We start from the raw sequence: 22,448 nt of genomic DNA on the forward strand, positions 1-22,448 counted from the left end.
ATCAACCAACGACATCATTACTATTATCATTATGACAATTATTATTAAGCTGACCGCGATGATTTATCATCGTCCTAACGTTGTTATTATTATTATCGGTTGCATATTATCATTTAGATTCCCGTTTAACATCTTTATCAACGCTCATTTAATTAAGGCGGTCCAATCCTTTATCTGCAATATTTATTATTATCATCACGCCATCATGATTGTCATCACTCGTCATTACAATGATTACACTATACGACCATTTATGTGGAATCTGAACTCTCATTATCCTTAGATCCGTAGTATCTCGATGAATAGCGGTGCAGTCTATTTATTTCGTACATACTATCACGGGTTCGAATTCAACCCGCTACGTAACTCAGTATTTCTCTGTGACACTGCCCGTACATTTTACACTCATTTCAATATCCTAAGTGTCTCTCGTACGGAATTTATATCCCTTTCTATCTCAAGATTCCTTGATTCATTTATTTCTCACAGAATTATCAACTGACTTATTTATTCCACTTCTGACATCGTACGACCTTTTATTATCTGACTGCAGATTCTTTAACATTTTTCTATCTCATTTTGATCTACGCCTTAGTTCGTTCTCCACAAATAATCGTCACATTTTGAAATTATATTTACCAAAATTTGACAATCATGGTTTCGTAACATTAGTCCTACGTGTTCCGGATACTGAATTGCAAATTTAAGACACGACATTTTTTGTAAAAAAATATTGGACCGTAATTTAAACCACACGTTCATTAACATGTACGGATTATTAGCACCGATATTAAATTTCAATATGATTAATTGATCAAATTAAATTATCACACACTTTAATTCCGAATTAAAAACGACATCCCGTCATTAAATGATTCCCGATAAACTCAACATCTTATCACTTGAATTTTATTATTACGCGCTGCTCACTAAAATTCCAATATCTCTTGAATTATTATTATTATTAATATCGCTTCTCACAAATTTAACTTCACTTTGAAAATATGAACACACTGATCAACAACAAACACAGCTGGCATGACAAAGCTGGACTTTCCTTCAATGTCATTACATAACTCGTCAAAATGACTAACAGAAAAGCACAGATCGGGTCTATCTGACCATGATAACAAATTCAAATGTAAAAATATTCATGACTACAAAGAAAATATGAATGCATGCATGACTTAACGTACTACCCTATATCTACAAAATTTACATCTACAACAAACTGAATACATAAAAAGACCCGATTATTTACGTTGTTATTAATTAATCCTGTCCGTGCTACAAATTTAGGATGGGATCGTTAAGCGGCCCATCGTGTTACAGAAGGTAACCAAATCTAACCAAATTATTCCCATTTTCCCAATCACGCTAACATTTCCCAAATATTATTTACATTTTTGGTACTCATCTTAGTTATTGGTAATCCATTGCAGTTTGGCAGATGAGAGGCTCCTTTCGGCCCCTATCCGCTGTACTACTCGTCCATTCTTGATGGCGTAATCCCACAAATGATTTCCTGGCACATTACAACTTTTACACTAATACTTTAACTATCACACTACTTCACCACTGACAATGTTAACACTGAAAAGTTGACTTTTACAAAACAAATTTAATACCCTAGACCCAAGATTTATTATATTACACTGTTTTAAGCTTCGTCCAATTACCGCACAAAAGGACCTGGGCACGTACGACGAGGTGTCGAATTATTCGCCCGGCACGAATTATGTTGTCCGACGCGATACGCCCGACGCAGGTTTCCCTCTTGAAGTGTTCATGGTAGCGGTTCGATCCTCCTAATTACAGGCTATTATTTCCCAGGTACTGTTCGTCACACAGTATTTTATTCTTGCACTTTGTGCTGTGCAGTTGAATTTTATATTAGTCACTCTTGCAATGCAATTAATTAACTTTACTACGATATTTGTAACTGGCAGACACTGTCCTAAGTTAACTAATTTCAGTTCACGGTTTTCGAGCGCGGTCACATTTTATAAGTATCGGCGGATGCTCGCACCAATACATGTTGAATTACTGTAAGCACGACAAGTTTGAATTCAGCTGCGGACGGTCGTTCAGCTTCGAAGTACAATTTCAAGTCAAGCGAGACTAGCACAACTGCTAAGACTGTTAAGACTGGGGTCATGAGTGTTCCATGCGCTCGTATATATTGACGAAGCTTTCCCTAGCGCATTAACTGACGTCATATCCATGATGGAGGGGGTGGATTTTTAATATCGGCACTTGCAATCCGAATTGGACGTTAAAATTTATATCAAATTAATCCACTCCGCTAGCATATTTGCTGGATTAAATATGAACTCCTGACGATCATAGATTTAGGAGATATGGGTGGATTTAGCTCCTCACATTTCGCGCCTTTGGAAGCGTCCCTTACAACGTGGTTTTCGTCCAGCCAATGACATTCAAGATGTCTGGTTTCCAAGAAATCCAGCCTTCAATTTATTTAATTTGCCAATAATTAGCGATTATTTTTCCATGCGTGACATCTAATAAGTTCATTACATTGATGCGTGTACTCACAATAATTTATTACTGATTACTTTTGAAGTTACGAGAATATCTCATCCATCATTCCTCAAGATGGTATCCCTGAGTCTCCATCTAAATTTTTGTGATTGGCTTACAAGGGGTCACGTGATTTAAGTTTCCACCTGCGATAACCTAGGCTAGCGAATGTCCTCGCAACCACTGTACTTTTCCATTCAACCTTTCCTGGAATTCATGACGTCGCGGAAGTTTCCGTCCGCCCAAAATATCCCAGCGCACTGCACGTGTTGCAAGCATTCATTGTCTCAAACTACCCCCTTCTCTTTCTGACCAAGACTTATTTGTGGACTTGTATTTTTCCTGGTCGCCAACTAATGGGCTCCCCTGCTGTGAAGCAGCTAAATGTTGTTGTGTCGAACTAATCCGTCAGGCTCCAGTCTGTCGTGTTCCTTAGCTCATACACTGACTGACAGAGCAAATGCAACACCAAGAAGGAGTGGTTCGAAAGGGATGAAAGTTGGGGGAAAAACAGAGACGGCACGGACGAATAATTGGTGTTTATTTCAAACCGATATGCAGGTTACACAATGCGCACGGCATCTACTCAGTAGGATGTAGGACCACCGCGAGCGGCGATGCACGCAGAAACACGTCGAGGTACAGAGTCAATAAGAGTGCGGATGGTGTCCTGAGGGATGGTGGGATGGTTCTCCATTCTCTGTCAACCATTTGCCACAGTTGGTCGTCCGTACGAGGCTGGGGCAGAGTTTGCAAACGGCGTCCAATGAGATCCCACACGTGTTCGATTGGTGAGAGATCCGGAGAGTACGCTGGCCACGGAAGCATCTGTACACCTCGTAGAGCCTGTTGGGAGATGCGAGCAGTGTGTGGGCGGCATTATCCTCCTGAAACAGAGCATTGGGCAGCCCCTGAAGGTACGGGAGTGCCACCGGCCGCAGCACATGCTGCACGTAGCGGTGGGCATTTAACGTGCCTTGAATACGCACTAGAGGTGACGTGGAATCATACGCAATAGCGCCCCAAACCATGATGCCGCGTTGTCTAGCGGTAGGGCGCTCCACAGTTACTGCCGGATTTGACCTTTCTCCACGCCGACGCCACACTCGTCTGCGGTGACTATCACTGACAGAACAGAAGCGTGACTCATCGGAGAACACGACGTTCCGCCAAGTCGCTCTAGCCCGGCACCATGCCAGGCGTGCACGTCTATGCTGTGGAGTCAATGGTAGTCTTCTGAGCGGACGCCGGGAGTGCAGGCCTCCTTCAACCAATCGACGGGAAATTGTTCTGGTCGATATTGGAACAGCCAGGGTGTCTTGCACATGCTGAAGAATGGCGGTTGACGTGGCGTGCGGGGCTGCCACCGCTTGGCGGCGGATGCGCCGATCCTCGCGTGCTGACGTCACTCGGGCTGCGCCTGGACCCCTCGCACGTGCCACATGTCCCTGCGCCAACCATCTTCGCCACAGGCGCTGCACCGTGGACACATCCCTATGGGTATCGGCTGCGATTTGACGAAGCGACCAACCTGCCCTTCTCAGCCCGATCACCATACCCCTCGTAAAGTCGTCTGTCTGCTGGAAATGCCTCCGTTGACGGCGGCCTGGCATTCTTAGCTATACACGTGTCCTGTGGCACACGACAACACGCTCTACAATGACTGTCGGCTGAGAAATCATGGTACGAAGTGGGCCATTCGCCAACGCCGTGTCCCATTTATCGTTCGCTACGTGCGCAGCACAGCGGCGCATTTCACATCATGAGCATACCTCAGTGACGTCAGTCTACCCTGCAATTGGCATAAAGTTCTGACCACTCCTTCTTGGTGTTGCATTTGCTCTGTCAGTCAGTGTATTTCAACACTACACAGATCAAATATTTTCAACTACACTTCTGTATTTCAATAAATGTACTATTTCCCTTCATAAATCAAATCATGATTGACTTTGGGCCTAAGTCACTCGGGTTCAGTACAATACTTGTAGCAATCCCCATTCATACCTTACCACATTTTACAATTTAGAGACTAGATGTGCAACACCGTGTGAACATCTGAGTCCTTTACTTTCGTCAATGTTATTATTCCTTTAAATGTCATATAGGACTATATACACAAGCATATCATGAATTACTGACCGAGCGAGTTTGCCGTGTGTTTAGGACCACGCAGCTTAAGCATGCTTTCGGGAAATAGTGGGTTCAAAAGCCACTGTCGGCAGCCTCGAAGATGATTTTCCGTGGTTTCCCATTTTCATACCAGGCAAATGCTGGGACTGTACCTTAATTAAGCCCACGGGCGCTTCCTTCCCACTCCTAGTCCTTTCCTATACCATCATCGCCAGAAGCCTATCTGTATCGGTGCGATGTAAAGCAAATTATAAAAAATATGGTAAGTATTTTTCAATGCTTTTCTATCATATACTTTACCACTCTCCCTTTCCATTAACGGAAATCATTTTACAGTTAAAATCTTAAATCAAATCATACATTTCAGGAAAAGCTAAATAAAAACTCCATAAGAGGCTGAAACAACAACCGAGTGTCATATTTGCACTTGTAATCACGTTTAGAAAACACGGCAATAATAATAATAATAATAATAATAATAATAATAATAATAATAATAATAATAATAATAATAATAATAATAATAATAATAATAATAGCTCTATGTCCCACTAAGTACTTGCACGGTTTTCGGAGACGCTGAGGTGTCGGAATTTTTTCCCACGGGATTTCTTTCATGTGCCGCTAAATCTATCTATTTACAAGAGGCTGACTTATTTGTGCACCTTCAAGTATTATCGGACTGAGCCAGGCTCGAACCTGCCAACTTGGGCTCAGAAAGCTAGGGTCTAAACCGGCGATGATAATATTTTGCCTACTTTACCCCAAAATCTCGCCAACGTTTTTAGGCCTAAAAATTCGCTCATCCGCTTCGTACGAGAGAGGACATTTTCGGTCATTGGGGAGAATTATACCAAATTTCTGGTCATTTACACAAAAAATAGCGAAATATACGTGCCCTTCTAAACGTATGTTGTTAGAAGACTTAACATGAACAGTAAATTGATTTTCTGTAAATTAACTGCACCTGAACACCGTTCTCTTTTATTACGCATTTAGTCCTGTATTCATGCTTTTTGGGCTTTTTTTTCACTGGAGAGAAGCATCGCAAGTATACTGTAGTATCTGAGAATATTTACATGTAAGAATCTTAAACCTTATGTGTATCCACACATTTTTAAAAGGCCCCGTTTTTCATTGATGAGTACAGCGGAGTGAGCTTTTTGAACAGCTGCGATTTCAACATGCTCCGCTTGCTACAGTGATTCTCTCGTAGACAGTGGCGCCAATGCTACCTCTAGTGAATCATTTCCTAACTCTATGATTCGAACGGGGTATGGTGGTCGCTGCCCGACGGATGGAAAGTGCAATTTCGGAAGTGGTGCGGGAATTCGGCTTCACACGATCAACCGTGTCCAGGGTGTATCGTTAATGGTTGAATGCGGGTGTCACCGTCCACAACAGACGAACGACTGGCCGTCCAGCCACCGTCGATGACCGTGACCTGCGACATCTGAGACGGATTGTCAATAGTGACAGACGGACAACCATGCAACAAATCACGACTCAATTCAACACAGGCCGTGCTAGACACGTCTCCCAGTAGACAATCCGTAGGAACATGAGTTCTATGGGGTATGGGAGCCGGCGCCACACACGGGTGCCACTGTTAACCCAACGTCATCGGGCACAACGACGCGCATTTGTCGCCAGTCACCAGGGATGGACACTGGAACAATGGCGTAACGTGATATGGTCGGATGAATCACGATTTCGACTGCACCATGCCGATGGGAGGCACCGTGTATGGCGCAAACCACATGAAGCGATGGATCCCGCCTGCCTCGAAGGTGTGGGTCCAGGGCGCTGGTGTCTCTGTTATGGTCTGGGGTGCATTTTCCTGGTATGGAATGGGCCCCCTAGTTGTTCTGGAAGAGACTTTGAATGGTACGCGGTATGTTGAACTGCTCGGAGACCATCTCCACCCATTTTTGGCCTTCCAGCGTCCAGACGGTTCTGCGGTGTTTCAAGATGATAACGCGCCGCCACATCGCTCCCACGTCGCCCGGAAATGGTTCCAGGAACATGCAGCGGAGGTCCAATGACTGCCATGGCCACCCAGGAGCCCCGATATGAACCCTACCGAGAATATGTTGGATGTCCTGGAACGCAGGCTCCGTGCCACGGATTCTGCACCCACGAACAGACCAGCATTGGCGGCCGCTCTGCAAATGATTTGGTGTCAGCTACGTCCAGAGGACTACCAGGGACTTGTCGACTCACTTCCACGGCGTCTCACTGCAGTTCGCAGGGCCAGAGGAGGCCCCACACGCTATTAGGTGACTATCCCATGACATTTGCTAAGTCAGTGTATACTCCAGTCCATGTCTGACCATCAATAGATTTTAGCCAATCCTTTAAGAATTAATAACTCATTGACGTGTTCTTACCTCATCACATCCGGAAAGCTCCATATTTGGTTTAGCGTTCCGTGATACTTGCACTTACGATAAGGGTATTCTATCATTTGGGATAAGATGTTAAATCTCCATTGCGAGCACTTATTGAATATTTAAAAAACACACACACACACACACACACGAGCAGGTAATGGCGATTCTTTTCCTCTTAACGTCATTTATTTCTGTGTTCATAAACGAATACTTTGATTACAGTATCTGAAGTGTACATGATAAGTATAATAAATGGACAGATAATTATAGAAGTAGTGAAATAAAATCATAAAATGAACAATAGGGTCTGACAACGGAAGTCGTTTATACATCACTAAGTAGTGTCGTAAACACGAAATATTAGGGATGAAAAACACAAAACGTACAGGAACTCAAACAAGAAATGTAATGAAGTGGTCTACGAGTGGAAAAATGCATCCGTGTTGGTATCAGTGAAAATGGAAATGATTGTGAAGGTTCTAAACAAAATAAGAAGTCCTGATATACTCTGGTGCGTATGCGTGAGTATGTGATCGCTTACAACCAATCAGTAACTAGAACAAAATCGTGGATTTCTGGTCTGTTGATAAATGTAGGACCAAGGGCGGGCTAGTAGCTGGGAACACGTCGAAGGCAGCTGTCGGCCGACCCCAGAGGGAAAACTGGAGCCATTAACCCAGCTGTCTAAAACACAGGGAGGACTCTACGTCGGTTTGTTTAAAAGTGGGCCGTTGACCCCTGCAGTGCGGGTTGTCTACCTCACAGGCGCTACCCCAATTTTCAATTCAAACCTATAACACATTACGTTAATCATACCGTATTCCTTCTCAACCATTTCCTGGACATGGTCGCTTTTCAGAATTCCTTACTTCAAATTTTCTCATCCGCCATATTTTAAATATTTGCTTCTAAGTTTCTGAAGCCATCCATGTCTCCGCCGTGGTAGCTTCCATTCAGCTGTTCCTATTGGCTGCTTTGCACTACTCAATTCCTTGGTACCGGTACTCTATTACTCAAAGTTACTATTACTATTTATTATTCAGTAAAAATTGTCATCCCGACCGGGAATCGAACTCCAAGGGTTCTGCACTCGTACTCCGGTGCCTTATCCCGAGTTCACACTTCACTGTCGAGCATTTGCTCCGAAATCAAGGGTAATGAAGTTCAATAAATAAAAGGCTGAATAAAATCAATTTCCGCAATAAAAATTATCGTGAATTTTGTTTAGCATGTACCCTACTGTCCGCCTCTGTGGTGTAGTGGTTAGTGTGATTAGCTGCCACTCCCGGGTTCGATTCCCGACCCTGCCAATTTGAAAAGTGGTACGATGGCTGGAACGCGGTCCACTCAGCCTCGTGAGGTCAACTGAGTAGAGGTGGGTTCGATTCCCACCTCAGCCATCCTGGAAGTGGTTTTCCGTGGTTGCCCACTTCTCCTCCAGGCAAATGCCGGAATGGTACCTAAGACCACGGTCGCTTCCTTCCCTCTTCCTTGTCTATCCCTTCCAATCTTCCCATCCCCTCGCAAGGCCCCTTTCAGCATAGCAAGTAAGGCCGCCTGGGCGAGGTACTGGTCATCCTACCAAGTTGTATCCCCCGACCCAGAGTCTGAGTCTGAAGGTCCAGGACACTGCCCTTGAGGCGGTAGAGGTGGGATCCCTCGCTGAGTCCGAGGGAAAACCCGACCCAGGAGTGTAGACAGATAAAGAAGAAGAAGATGTACCCTACTATAAAAACTAAACTAAGATAGAATTGTTTTAAATATAGTATTAAAGGCAGTCTTTCTTAGTTTCTTCTCTCTTAATCCGTTTACCCTCCAGGGTCAGTTTTTCCCTCGGGCCCAGCGAGGGATCCCACCTCTACCGTCTCAGGGGCGGTGTCCTGGAGCGCGAGACTTTGGGTCGGGGAGATAAAACTGGGGAGAAGAACCAGTACCTCATCCAGGTGGCCTCACCTGCTATGCTCAACAGGGGCCTTGTGGCGGGATTGGAAGCTTGGAATGTAGAGACAAGGAAGAGGGAAGGAAGCGCCGTGGCCTTAAGTTAGGAGAAATGGGAAATCACGGAAAACCACTTCGAGGATAGCTGAGGAGGGAATGGAACCCCGTCTACTCAGTTGTCCTCCTCAGGCTGTGTGTACCCCGTTCCAGCCATCGTACCACTTTTCAAAAAATCCTGGCATATTGGGGAATCGTACCCAGTCCTCCGGGGGTGGCAACTGATCACACTAACCACTACACCAAAGAGGCGGACAGATGCATTAATTACGGTGTGGTTTTTGTTTTTTGTACATTGTGCCTTCAAAATCAAATTCATGGTACTTACACTTAAATAATGGACGTTCTTATCTCCATTCTCTTTAGAACTTTACAAAGGGCACTAGGAAAGTTTTGCAATACGCAAAAAAGGTTGGCTGGACACCCCTGTTATGGTGAGGGTTGAAAAGAGGGGTGAAAACCGATCTAGAAGACAGCAAGGCGCGACCTTCACACCAGTTGTTACCAAGCGGTGGGATTGAAACCAAGATATCAGTGTGGTCTAAAGGTGTATATCGCACAACTATCCGCTACAGTTTTGCGTGGATTAACTGTTGACCAGTGCGTGGAGGAGATGACTCCTGTGCTGGGGAAAGACTGTCCACATCGAACGAGAATTTTCTGCTGGTATACAGAGTTCCAGAGGGGAAATTTTGGGGTTGAAGACGATCCTCGTTCTGGGCGACCGTCTGAATCAGTGACTGAGGAAAACATTGAAGCTGCGGGGAAAATGTTGCAGCAAGACAGGCGGTTGACATATCGGCAGGTAGAAGAGACCCTTCACATCTCTTCACGAGCTATTCATTCAATTCTACACGACCATCTCCATGTTAGAAAGGTTTGTTCCCTTTGTGTGCCCCATTCACTTTCAGAGGAACAAACGGCACATCGAGTGAACTGGTGCCGAAAAATGCTAAAACAGTTTGAAAATGGGACTTTGCGTAACGTCAATAGCATCGTTACAGGTGACAAAACTTGGCTTTATTACTACGATGTCCCAACAAAATCCCAGAACAAGGTGTGGCTGTTTGAAGATGAGGGTACTCCTGTGACTGTGCGAAAGTCAAGGTCAGTGAAGAAAAGGATGATTGCAGTATTCTTCACTAAACGGGGCATCCTGACTCGGGTTGTGCTAGAAACACAAAGGACAGTTACTGCGAAGTGGTACGGTGAGACGTGTCTGCCTCAGATCATCCAGGCTCTCAAGCAGCTCCGTCCAAGGTCACGGCTCAACACTTGCTCCAGCACATCGTGCTAATGTAACAATGGCTTTTCTTGCCAGATCAGGGTTGACTGTGCTTGATCACCCTCCATACAGTCCTCCTGATCTTGCCCCGTGTGACTTCGCACTCTTCCCAGAAGTGAAGATGAAGCTGAAAGGGCGGCGTTTTGTATCCGACGAGGAGATTCTGGCAGCATGGGATCAAGAGTGTGAAAATGTAACCGAAGAAAATTGGCAGAGTTGGTTCAGTGACTGGTTTCGACGTATGGAGAAGTGGATTGAGTGCGGTGGAAATTATTTTGAAAAAGTCTAAAGCGTTCACTCACATTGAAAAACTTTGCTAGTGCCCTTTGTATTACCCAGTATCTCAGTGACAACGTCCGACAGTGATGTATGGTTTTGGGGTGAGGCGCTAATGTATAAATGTTGAACACCGGAATTCGAATTACAATAGAGCGAATCATTTTTACTGAATAGTAAATTAATACAACTTTCAGTAATAGAGTACAAAAGAAGAGAGAAGTGCATAGCACCCAATACGGACAACTTGGTAGAAGGTGTTACGGCGGAGACATGGATGGCTTCGGAATCTTAGAAAAAATATCTAAAATACGGCGGACGAGAAAATATTAACTAAGGAATTCTGAAAAACGACAATGTCCAGGAAATGGTTCAGTCCTGCCTGTATTTTAGACAGCTGGGTTAATGGCTCCGGTTTTCCCTCCGGGGTCGGCCGACTTCTGCTTTCGACGTGTTCCCAACCATTAGCTCGCCCTAGGATCTACATCTATCAACAGGCCAGAAATCCAAGATTTTGTTCTGGTTACTGGTTGATTGTAAGTAATCACGCGCTCACACATACGCACTGTACACTTGGACTTCATTGCGAAGTAATTTAAATCTGTATCTCACGCGATCTCTATTATTATTGTCATATTCAAAGAGTTATTTATATAATTATTTATTTTTTCCTAGTTACTCGACAGTAGATATACAAGCATGATACTATAGGTCAGTATCGTAACCAGGATCGACCGATGGTGATTGGGGTGGGTGGTATAGTTACAAAATGATTATAGAACATAATGAAGGTGCTTGTGTGTGTGTGTGTGTGTGTGATGTGGGCATTCATGAGTGTCTTTATATGGACACAAATACAAGTGAATTATGTTGAGGGCCGATGACCTTCGATGTTAGGCCCCTTAAAACAACAAGCAGAAGCAGAATTATGTTGATATTCATATCGCAGTACACTACAAAATCTTACATTACAATACAGAACAAGAACAATATGATCAAAGTCAACAGTTTTATGGCGAATGGTATGTTCAAATTACTTTTTTTTTTGCTAGGGGCTTTACGTCGCACCGACACAGATAGGTCTTATGGCGACGATGGGATAGGAAAGGCTTAGGAGTTGGAAGGAAGCGGCCGTGGCCTTAATTAAGGTACAGCCCCAGCATTTGCCTGGTGTGAAAATGGGAAACCACGGAAAACCATTTTCAGGGCTGCCGATAGTGGGATTCGAACCTACTATCTCCCGGATGCAAGCTCACAGCCGCGCGCCTCTACGAGCACGGCCAACTCGCCCGGTGTTCAAATTACAGTCTAAAATCCAACGTTTGAGGGTTCTTAGAAAATAGATACAGGAGATCTATTGGTTTTACAATTATGTCTCTGTGAATGTTCAAAACAGCCAACACATTGAGTCGACTTTCACTTGTTTATTGTCAGTTTCCGTTTATTTCCTTTTGTAAAACTTCCATGGGGTGGTGATAGTTCTAACCCACAGTAAGCCACCCCCACGCTTGGCTACGCCACTGAAGTAATCATTCCTCCAGAACCATTTGGCGTAAGAACTGATGGAGTATTTTACAGATTCAGCTGACTGTAAAATCACCAAAACGTAAATCTTTGAAATATAACTTTGTTTAGAACCGTAGCAAAGCACGGATATCTTGCTAGTTTAAAATAAAAAAACTACACTACAATAAATCTAATCTGCGCTTTCTACAATAGCTTAACTGAAACAACAGTTTTTTTTTTGCTATTTGCTTTATGTCGCACCGACACAGATAGGTCTTATGGCGACGATGGGATAGGAAAGGCCTAGGAAGTGGAAGGAATCGGCCGTGGCCTTAATTAAGGTACACCCCCGGCATTTGCCTGGTGTGAAAATGGGAAACCACGGAAAACCATCTTCAAGGCTGCCGACAGTGGGGCTCGAACCCACTATCTCCCGATTACTGGATACTGGCCGCACTTTAACGACTGCAGCTATCGAGCTCGGTCAACAGAAATGTAGTTAAAACTAAATCCTTATTAGAATGTTTTTTATGTTTATTCCTACAAGTTAACAGAGCTTTTACAGAAGGATCAAACGAAAATAAAGTACCGTAAAAATATACTAACTAATACAACTGCAGTACAATTCTACTTACGCATGTTATTATTTTATCTTAGTACGCTCTAGCAGAAATGCAGTGAAAACTGTCGTTAATTACTGAATATGGAAAGGGATACTCAAGAATTACACACTGTAATGAAAGGAAAGCAAGATACTACAGTATCTAATAACCACACTACAATTCTAAAGTGCGCTAAAGAGTATCTTTATTTCAACAAGTTAAGGAAATAATAGAAACGCGACAAATTTTTACAGCTGGTAGATTCATATTATTTTTCCTACGACACGCGACGGAAAATTAAAACTGCCCATAAATGCTGAAAAAGAACAAGAGGCTGTCTACAATCATTTCTCAATAACTTCTCTCAAAACTACGGCAGAAACTTGAAATGCAGTTATAGTGATTACTGGATTATTTATTTTTTTACTCGATTATATACTGACAATGGTATATTAGAATGCTAAGTGCTGCAATAATCACCAACAATGCATATAATTTATTACAAACTGAACGCATTTGTTACAACAAAAACGTAAATGATCTGTAGTATTCTGAATTGTTCAGTGGTGTGGTTACCTTACTCTAGCCCTAACCATACGGATGGAATAATTCATCCCACTGCTGCTAGATCCAGGTTTTGCTTTGGAATGGGCTTAATCTTCAACTTTCGGATTACGAATAAATTTGTTATTTTCAATAACCTGTCTCAGTGTCATCCTTAGTTTTGACAATATGACATTGACTGAGGTACAAGCGATGCTAGCAATATATTTCCATATGCAACTAGTCCCTGTTGTGAATGGTGTAAGGACGTTGCTCAGACGGTCTGTTGGTGTTTAAATTTCAGTGCGCTTGCTAGACTGATATATAATAGCAACTTCTGGCTCGGTGAGAAAAGCAACGGGAAACTACCTCACTTTTCATTTCACTAGGATGTTTCTTCCATGAATCCTAGGCCATCTCTGACAGCTGATGTTGGAGCTGTTGAGGATCCGACCAGTCTTCGGGCTGAGTACTAAACGTACGTACACTGCTGCGCAATGGCGATCATTCTGTCTTGCCACTGCCGTCGTCAGCCCAAGAAAAGTGTTCATTTGTTTTGAAATCAAAGCTGAAGTACGGTAGTTAAAATGAAGCCAGTTCCCTTCATTTTTAATGCATACCATGAAACTTTTATTGTGTAATACTGCTGATGTTCGTTCGTTAGTTCCCCCACATTAGAGATATTTTATAACTTTCAAGTACTAAAATCAAGGGCAACAGCGGACGGCCAGCTTGATTTCTTTTACTGGCCGATGATACTTACTTAATCCACTTAATCTCCAATAATGGTTTTTCCCTCGGATTCAGCGAGAAATCCCACCTCTACCGCAGCGACTTTCGGGCGGGGGATATAGCTGGGGAGGAAGATCAGTACTCAGGTTATGCTACTATCCCCCGCCTTGTGGAAGGGGGCATGGGAAGATTGGAATGAATAGACAAGGAAGAGGGAAGGAACCGGCCGTGACCTTAAGTAAGGTACCAACCCGGCATTTTCCTGGAAGAAAAGTGGGGAAACCACGGAAATCCACTTCGAGGATGGCTGGGGTGGGAATCGAACCCCCTCCCCTCTATACAGTTGACCTCACGAAGCTGAGCGGACCGTGTACAACTTTTACAAATTTCATGGCAGAGCCGGGAATCGAACCCGGGTCTCCGGACGTGGCAGCTAATTACGCTAACCACTACACCACAGAGGCGGACTACCGGCCGATGTAACTGGTAAAATACGGTATAATTCATACATTCTACTTGATAAGCTTTTAACGTAATAATGGGCACTTATATTCACAACCAAGGACGTGCAATGGTACAAAGCTGAATGTACAGATGAAATGATATGGCGTATGGCTTTTAGTGCCGGGAGAGTCCGAAGACATGCTCGGCTCGCCAGGAGCAGGTCTTTTGATTTGACGCCCGTAGGCGACCGGCGCGTCATGATGAGGATGAAATGATGTTCAAGACAACACACACACCCAGCCCCCGTGTCAGCGAAATTAACCACTGATGGTTAAAATTCCCGACTCTGCCGGGAATCGAACCCGGGACCCCTGTGATCAAAGGCCAGCACGATAACCATTTAGCCATGGAGCTGGACAATGTACAGATTATAGTAGTAATAAAAGTATTCTTCCACGTATTGTCTAGGTCAGTTAAGGCAAGCTCAAATGCCCCCAGAACACATGCAGTGAAAGTTCAGGGCAGACGACGCAACAACAGAAGGCTCGGTCCGTAAAGACTAAGCTTAGCAGGGTGGCCACATGACTATGTCCAAATGTCTGTAGTCAATAAATGTAATCATAGGATATAGAGATAAGGTGAAAGTTAGTGTTACAAGCGGCTCTGTTGCCGGATGCTACTACTGGCAAGTGCCAGGCAGACTGATGCGTTTCAAATGTCAAGAGGTTGAGCTGCGCTGGTATATGACGTTACGTTAATCAACTGGTGATAACCGGGTCGCTTATTTCAAGATGAATGGCTGCCATTGGCTCTTTCATCAATGGCGTCAATATAGCGTCAACCATTTAGCGAACGGCTTGAATGCGAAAACTCTCTAGTATTTGGTGTACTTCAGTGGCTTATGCTGGGATCAAGACGTGGGCTACCACTAGACTTAGGTCGCCCCCCTACCCTCGAATTTTCGACACTTGATTCAGTGAACGTTAAGTCTTAAGCGTTTTGAGCCACCGGAGCCTTCGCGGATGACCTGGCCCTTTTGTCCAGCGATGAAGTCACAGCGATAAAGCAAGTCGAAACTCCAAGAATGTGCCAGAAACGTCGGACTTCATATCTCACTACCAACACTCAACGCCTGATCAATGGAAATGGTAGCATAGTGTTTAGCTAATTAAAGCCCGGCTTTGTGGCCAAATGGATAGAATGCTTGCCTTTGGTCCGATGGCCCCGGTTCAATTCCTCGGATCAACCCCCTCGTACTCTTAATTCCCCTGAATTGGGGATTGGGAGTTTATGACGTCTTCACTATTCATTTCATCCTCATTGGGTCACCACAAAGTCTTTCCAGATTATTATTATCACCGGGCGAATTGGCTGTGAGGTCAGGGGCGCGCAGCTGTGAGTTTGCATCCGGGAGATAGTGGGTTCGAACCCCACTGTCGGCAGTCCTGAAGATAGTTTTCCGTGGTTTCCCATTTTCACACCAGGCAAATACTAGGTCTGTAACTTAATTAAGGCCACGGCCGCTTCCTTCTCACTCCTAGCCCTTTTCTATCCCGTCGTCGCCACAAGACCTATCTGTGTCGGTGCGACGTAAAAACAAATCGTAAAAATTATTATTATTATTATTATTATTATTATTATTATTATTATTATTATTATTATTAGTCTATTATATTAAAATGTAAATTTTAACATTATTAGCATCGGTCGAACCCGTCGTTCACTGGTTTATTATCTTCCTCGGTAGATCAGTGGTGGTAATCCTACACGAAGTTAATGAAATTCATGGGAGAAATCTCAGACGAATTCCTGATAAGAACTGGTGTCCGGCAAGGAGATGGATTGTCACCCCTCCTCTTCAACGTCGTCCTAGATAAGGTGATGAGGGAATGGAAAAAAAGAACTGAAAGTGCAAAATAGCTGGAATCCAGTAACCATTGGGACACAAAAAAAACAAGCTTGAAATTCCATGCTTAGCCTTCGCGGATGACCTGGCCCTTTTGTCCAGCGATGAAGTCACAGCGATAAAGCAAGTCGAAACTCCAAGAATGTGCCAGAAACGTCGGACTTCATATCTCCTTCCAGAAAACTGAATTTTTCTGTTCAAAACTAGACATCCATACGGACAAAATACGGACAAATCAACAGAGTCCCTCACTTCAAGTACCTGGGCGAAATTCTCGCACCAACCCGACAAGACAAAAATAGCCGAAAACAACCGTGTCCAAAAACTCAGAAGAGCGTATTGGAGTACGAGAGAAATCTACATCAAAAAGTGCATGTGTCTCCACGTTAAAATTAAACATTACAATACTGTAATCAAACCTGAGGCTTTATATGCAAGGGGAAACTCTAACGCTTCATGAAAAGGGCGAGCTCAAAAATATCCTAAAAGAAGAGCGAAAAATCATGAGGAAAATTTTAGGACCAAGACACACGGAAGAAGGGTACCGCCTCCAATCCAGATAATTCACAGAAAAATTATCTAATATTACTGCACACCTCAGGAAAGGAAGGCTAAAATTTTACGGACATGTTAAGAGGCTTCCAGAAACCAAACTAACCCACCAAATTTTTGAAAGAGTTTATAAACTGAAGAATTTCCCTTCGACACAATAAACAAAAGCAAACAAGAAGAACGCACAAATTGAACCTGAAGACATTTTGAATCGAAATATATTGAAAGAAAACTGACAAGTGGGAAGTTACTCCAGAGAATGAAGTACCAAAATGAGCAAGTACCAAGTGGACGGAAGATAAGAAGAGGATCTTTAGTCAACAGATGAAAGCATCCTGGATCCTCCGCAAACAAAATCATAAATAAAGCTTCGTGTGTTCCGAAAGGGACCATTCACTAATAATAATAATAATAATAATAATAATAATAATAATAATAATAATAACACCGGGCGAGTTGGCCGTGCGCGTAGAGGCGCGCGGCTGTGAGCTTGCATCCGAGAGATAGTAGGTTCGAATCTCACTATCGGCAGCCCTGAAGATGGTTTTCCGTGGTTTCCCATTTTCACACCAGGCAAATGCTGGGGCTGTACCTTAATTAAGGCCACGGCCGCTTCCTTCCAACTCCTAGGCCTTTCCTATGCCATCGTCGCCGTAAGACCTATCTGTGTCGGTGCGACGTAAAAGCCCCTAGCAAAAAAAAAAATAATAATAAATCCGCCATTGCCGGTCCCAAGCCCGGAGCCTCATCTTGCAAGTGATGGGGAAGGAGGAGGGGGAGGAGTAACAACCTCGTAAAAAAACCTGGGTCTATCTGGCTCCGGATGATAGCACCCTGTAAGGGCCCCTGCCTAGGGTTGCAGGTGAAACCTGGTCAATGGTCTCGAAGGCGGATGAGGAATTTAATGTCCCAACGGCGGAGAGAGCGGAAGAACCTAGTGGAGTAAAGCACGAATAAAAAATCATTTCGGACTAACAATCCGATCTTATCTTGGAATTCATTTCCTACCTTGTACAATGTACAATTTCAATTGCAGAATGGAAAGTCCGCTGAATGAAAGCACTACCGCAGGTGGTAGCTCGGAAGAGAAATCCACCATTGCGTTATACAATGCATCGGGACCTAGGGTTCTGGGGAGTCCCAGCATCTGCAATAAGGGTGAGTCGGAGCATCCTTGGAATCCTTTCAGACTTAAATTTAAGAGGAAATTCTTTGCAGGCACTCTTAATGTAAATTCCTTGCTAAAAACCGGCAAACAGAAAGAACTGGAGATTTTCTTAGATAGACATGAAATCCAGATCTTAGCAGCTCAAGAGACACGGTTTATGGATGAGAATGTAACAGAAACCAAAAATTATAGAATCTTTAAAGGTAAACCAGCATTACAAGTTGTCCATTTCATGACCGTATCGATGTTCAGCTGTATAGCTGAAGAGGATCACTAAGTGGTCGAAACATGTCCTGTAAGTTTTAATTTTATTCAATTTTTCCTGAGGCGTTAATAAAGTATCGATTAGGTGGTTATTAATAATTACTTCTTGGTAAACCAGCAATCAAAATTATGAAAGGAATGCCACTACTAGGTACCGCCTTCTATGTCCATAAAGCAATAGTTGATAATGTTATAGAATTCAAATCTAGTTCAGAAAGGTTCTCTCTTCTCACACTTAAATACAAGAACAAAAAGTATACATTTGTTAACTGTCATGCACCAATAAATGAAGATAATAGCAAGAACCCAAGTAAAACTGAAGAATTCTGGAGTCTTCTAGATGATGAAATGTCAAAAATACCAATTTTAATGCATAGATAGGCAAAGAAAAAGTTTTCAGCAAAACAGTAGGGGCATATCCGGCACACAAAAGAACAAACAAAAATGGCATGAGACTAATTAATATCTGTAAATCCTTTCACCTAAAATTAATGTCGACCTTCTTTAAGAAACTTCCAAGAAAGGCTAAAACATGGGTGTCCCCAAATCCGATGTTAGGTGAGTTTCAGTTGGACCATGTAGCTATTTCTCAAAAAAGTATTAAGGAAATTATGAATGTTAAAGTAATAGGAAGCGGGGAGTTTGACTCCGATCATTACCTCTCTAAAGTTAAGCTAAAGCTTCTACCTCGCAGGAATCAAAGAAGGCCGAGAAAATTAATGAAATACAACATAGATAGGCTCAACATTACACAAGCAACTATAGAAAACTTTCAGGAAGAAATTAAAATAACTCAGCATGACAAATGGCCAGAATTATCTAAACAGATTAATAGTGCAGCGAAGAAAGTATTTGGATCAGTTAAAACTAAAAAGAAAGTATGGTGGAATAACGTATGTGAGGAAGCACTTATGGAAAGAACGAAAAAGTGGAAAAATGGAAATGTTCCGGAAAGAATGAACACTATGAGCTATTTAAACAACAAAGAAAGGAAACAACAAGAATAATACGGCAGGTTAAAAGATCTTTTGAAAAATCGCAGCTAGTAGAAATTGAGAATAATTTTGTAAGAAATAACTCCAGAAATTTTTATCAGACCTTTAAGAATAACCTGAAAGGTTATCAATCCCGGAGCATTTGCTTCAGAGATGCAAATGGTAATATTGGCCTTAACAATGCCGAGAATTGTGAGATTCTGGAAAAACACTTCGAACACCCGCTGAACTGCCCTGAGCCAAATCATAAATTAGAATTTTCAGAAATTTGGGAAAATCTAGAAGCTGATTCACCCCCAACAGCGGAAGAAATAACGGAAGCATTAAAAAATCTTAAAAATAACAAAGCTAGTGGGGAAGACTCCATAACAGCTGAACTTTTAAAATGGGCTGAACCAAAAATTATAGAAGATCTACAAATAATATTTGAAGAAATTTTGGAAACAGAAAAGATCCCAGAGGATTGGAAAGTGGCTCTAATACACCCATTACACAAGAAGGGTAACAAGCAAGATGTCAACAACTACAGAGGTATATCTCTCTTGCCAGTTGCTTACAAGATATTCTCAACAATACTACTAAATAGAGTAAAATCGACACTGGACAGTCAATTGGGTGAATATCAAGGTGGATTTAGAGAAGGAAGATCTTGTTCCGAACAGATTTTCAACCTGAAATCTATAATTCGACACAGATTAATAAACTCCAAAGACATATTTGTAACATTTATTGACTTTAAAAAAGCTTTTGACTCTGTTGATAGGGAAACCCTAGATAAAGTAATCCGTGAATTTGGAGTTAAAACTAAATTGGCAAACCTAATTCGTGAAACACTTACAGACACTATCACGAAAGTAAAATTTATGGGTGAAGTATCTCGACCTTTCAAAATAAATTCAGGTGTAAGGCAGGGCGATGGTCTATCTCCACTCCTTTTCAATTGTGTCATGGAGAAAATTGTAAGAATTTTGAATGAAAAACTGAAAGAATCTAAAATATTGCCACTCATGCTGGGGAAGAAGAACAAAGGTGTTGCAATAAATTGCCTAGCATTTGCAGATGACTTTGCGATACTTTCAGAAAGCCTTACAGATGCAGTAATGCAAGTCAATCTCCTTGAAAAGACAGCCAACATGAGAGGCTTGAGAATCTCTGCCGAGAAAACAAAATTTTGACGAATATAAAAAGTGCCCCAAAGTTTTTAGTAACGGATATTGGTCAAATAGGAAAGGTAAAAAATTCAAATATTTGGGTGAGACAATTCAAGAAAATGGTTTAGAAAAATCTGCTATAGAGGAGAGGATACAAAAGATGGAAAGAGCGTACGGTATAACTAAGAATACTTACAACAAAAAGTGCTTATCAAGAAAACTTAAAATAAAGCACTACAACACAATAGTGAAACCAGAATGCCTTTATGCCAGCGAATGTCTAGCACTGAACTACAAGCTTGATAAATTAGAAATATTAGAAAGAAGAATTATAAGGAAAATATTAGATCCTCTAAGAATTGCAGAGTTTTGGAAATTAAGAAGTAACAATGAAATTTACCAGAACGTAGAAAACTTATCAGAAACAATAAGAAAAAGGAGATTGCTATTTCTTGGACACATTTACAGAATGGATGACAATAGACTAACTAAACGAATCTTCAAGTACCTTTGGGAAAAGAAATCAACTACCATCTGGATTTAAGAAGTCAAGAAAGACCTGGAAAGGAACAACATACGAGAAGAAGAATTATTGGAAAGAAAGATTTTTAGGAAGAAAGTCTTACAAATGGAAGGATTCCAAGGGAGGAAGGAAAAGAAGACAGGCACAAAGTGGACTGAAGACAGGAAAAGGAAACACAGTGAAACCATGAAAATAATCATAATAATAATAATAATAATAATAATAATAATAATAATAATAATAATAATAATAATAATAATAATAATAATAATAATAATAATAATAATGTCTTCTGGAAAGGCTTGGTGGTGACATAAGGATAAAATGAATTGCGAAGACGTCATAAATACCCAGTCCCCAAGCCAGGGAAATTACGAGGACGTTGATTTCGGGGAAGATGTGGGGACAGGCTTACCATTTTTAACTATCTGCAATTTATGTGCATACTTCAGTTGCAAGAATGGTTCATCCAGTATCTGTTTTATACGGTTCAGCCTTTTTACAAAAGTAACCCCACACGGTCAGTCACGTTATACACTGTACGGGTATCTTCGAATTATCTAAAATTGTTCTGAGAACATTAACTTACTGAAATTCTGAAATAAAATAATTTTCTGAACTATAAAAAATCAGTAAGATGTCTTGTTCATGCAACAATAAACACGTGATACCGCAGTACATGCGGCAGTCGTGTCAGTTCAGAATCTTCCGGAGAACTTCGAGTCAATGAGCTCTCTCCCTCCTTAGCAGTGGCAAGACGAGTGGCGATTTTTTTTTTTTTTTTTTTTTTGAGAGCGAGTACATGAGAGTCCCGGGACGAAAACTATGCTCCTCTACTGATCTGTTTCCGCGACATGCCGATGAGTCGGAAAATCTCCATCACGTGCACTGACGAGGGAAAAGCGATCTATCTTGAAGAAGAAGACGTGTTCACCACGTCAGGAAAGAAACCGCCTCTTCGCCACTCTATTAAAAGTCTAATAAAGATCGGAGTATAGTGGAGAAGAAGGAACAGAGGAGGTGGAAACCTTCCTTCTTAAGAAACGGACCTTTTCAGGGGGGATTAATTTTGAATTTGGATAGATTAAGTAATTATGTCAGATTAGGCCGAAAGTGGGGAGATGACCAGTTAAAACAGATCGTAAGTTAGCCAAGGGCCGCGATATTTGAAATGGGTATTCGACTTCTTGGTCCTTACGACCTGTTTTAAGAGTAGGATGCCTGCCTGGGTCGGTGAAATGACTTAGGATGATTCTAGACTTAGCCTTCTTGACTATTTTATTTATCTGAGATCTAATAAGCGGAATACGAAGTTCTTTTTTTTTTTTTTTTTTTTTTTTTTTTGCTATTTGTTTTACGTCGCACCGACACAGATAGGCCTTATTGCGACGATGGAATAGGGAAGGCCTAGGAAGTCGAAGGAAGCGGCCGTGGCCTTAATT

This window comes from Anabrus simplex, chromosome 1, assembly GCF_040414725.1.
Source record: "Anabrus simplex isolate iqAnaSimp1 chromosome 1, ASM4041472v1, whole genome shotgun sequence".
Classification (NCBI taxonomy): Eukaryota; Metazoa; Arthropoda; class Insecta; order Orthoptera; family Tettigoniidae; genus Anabrus; species Anabrus simplex.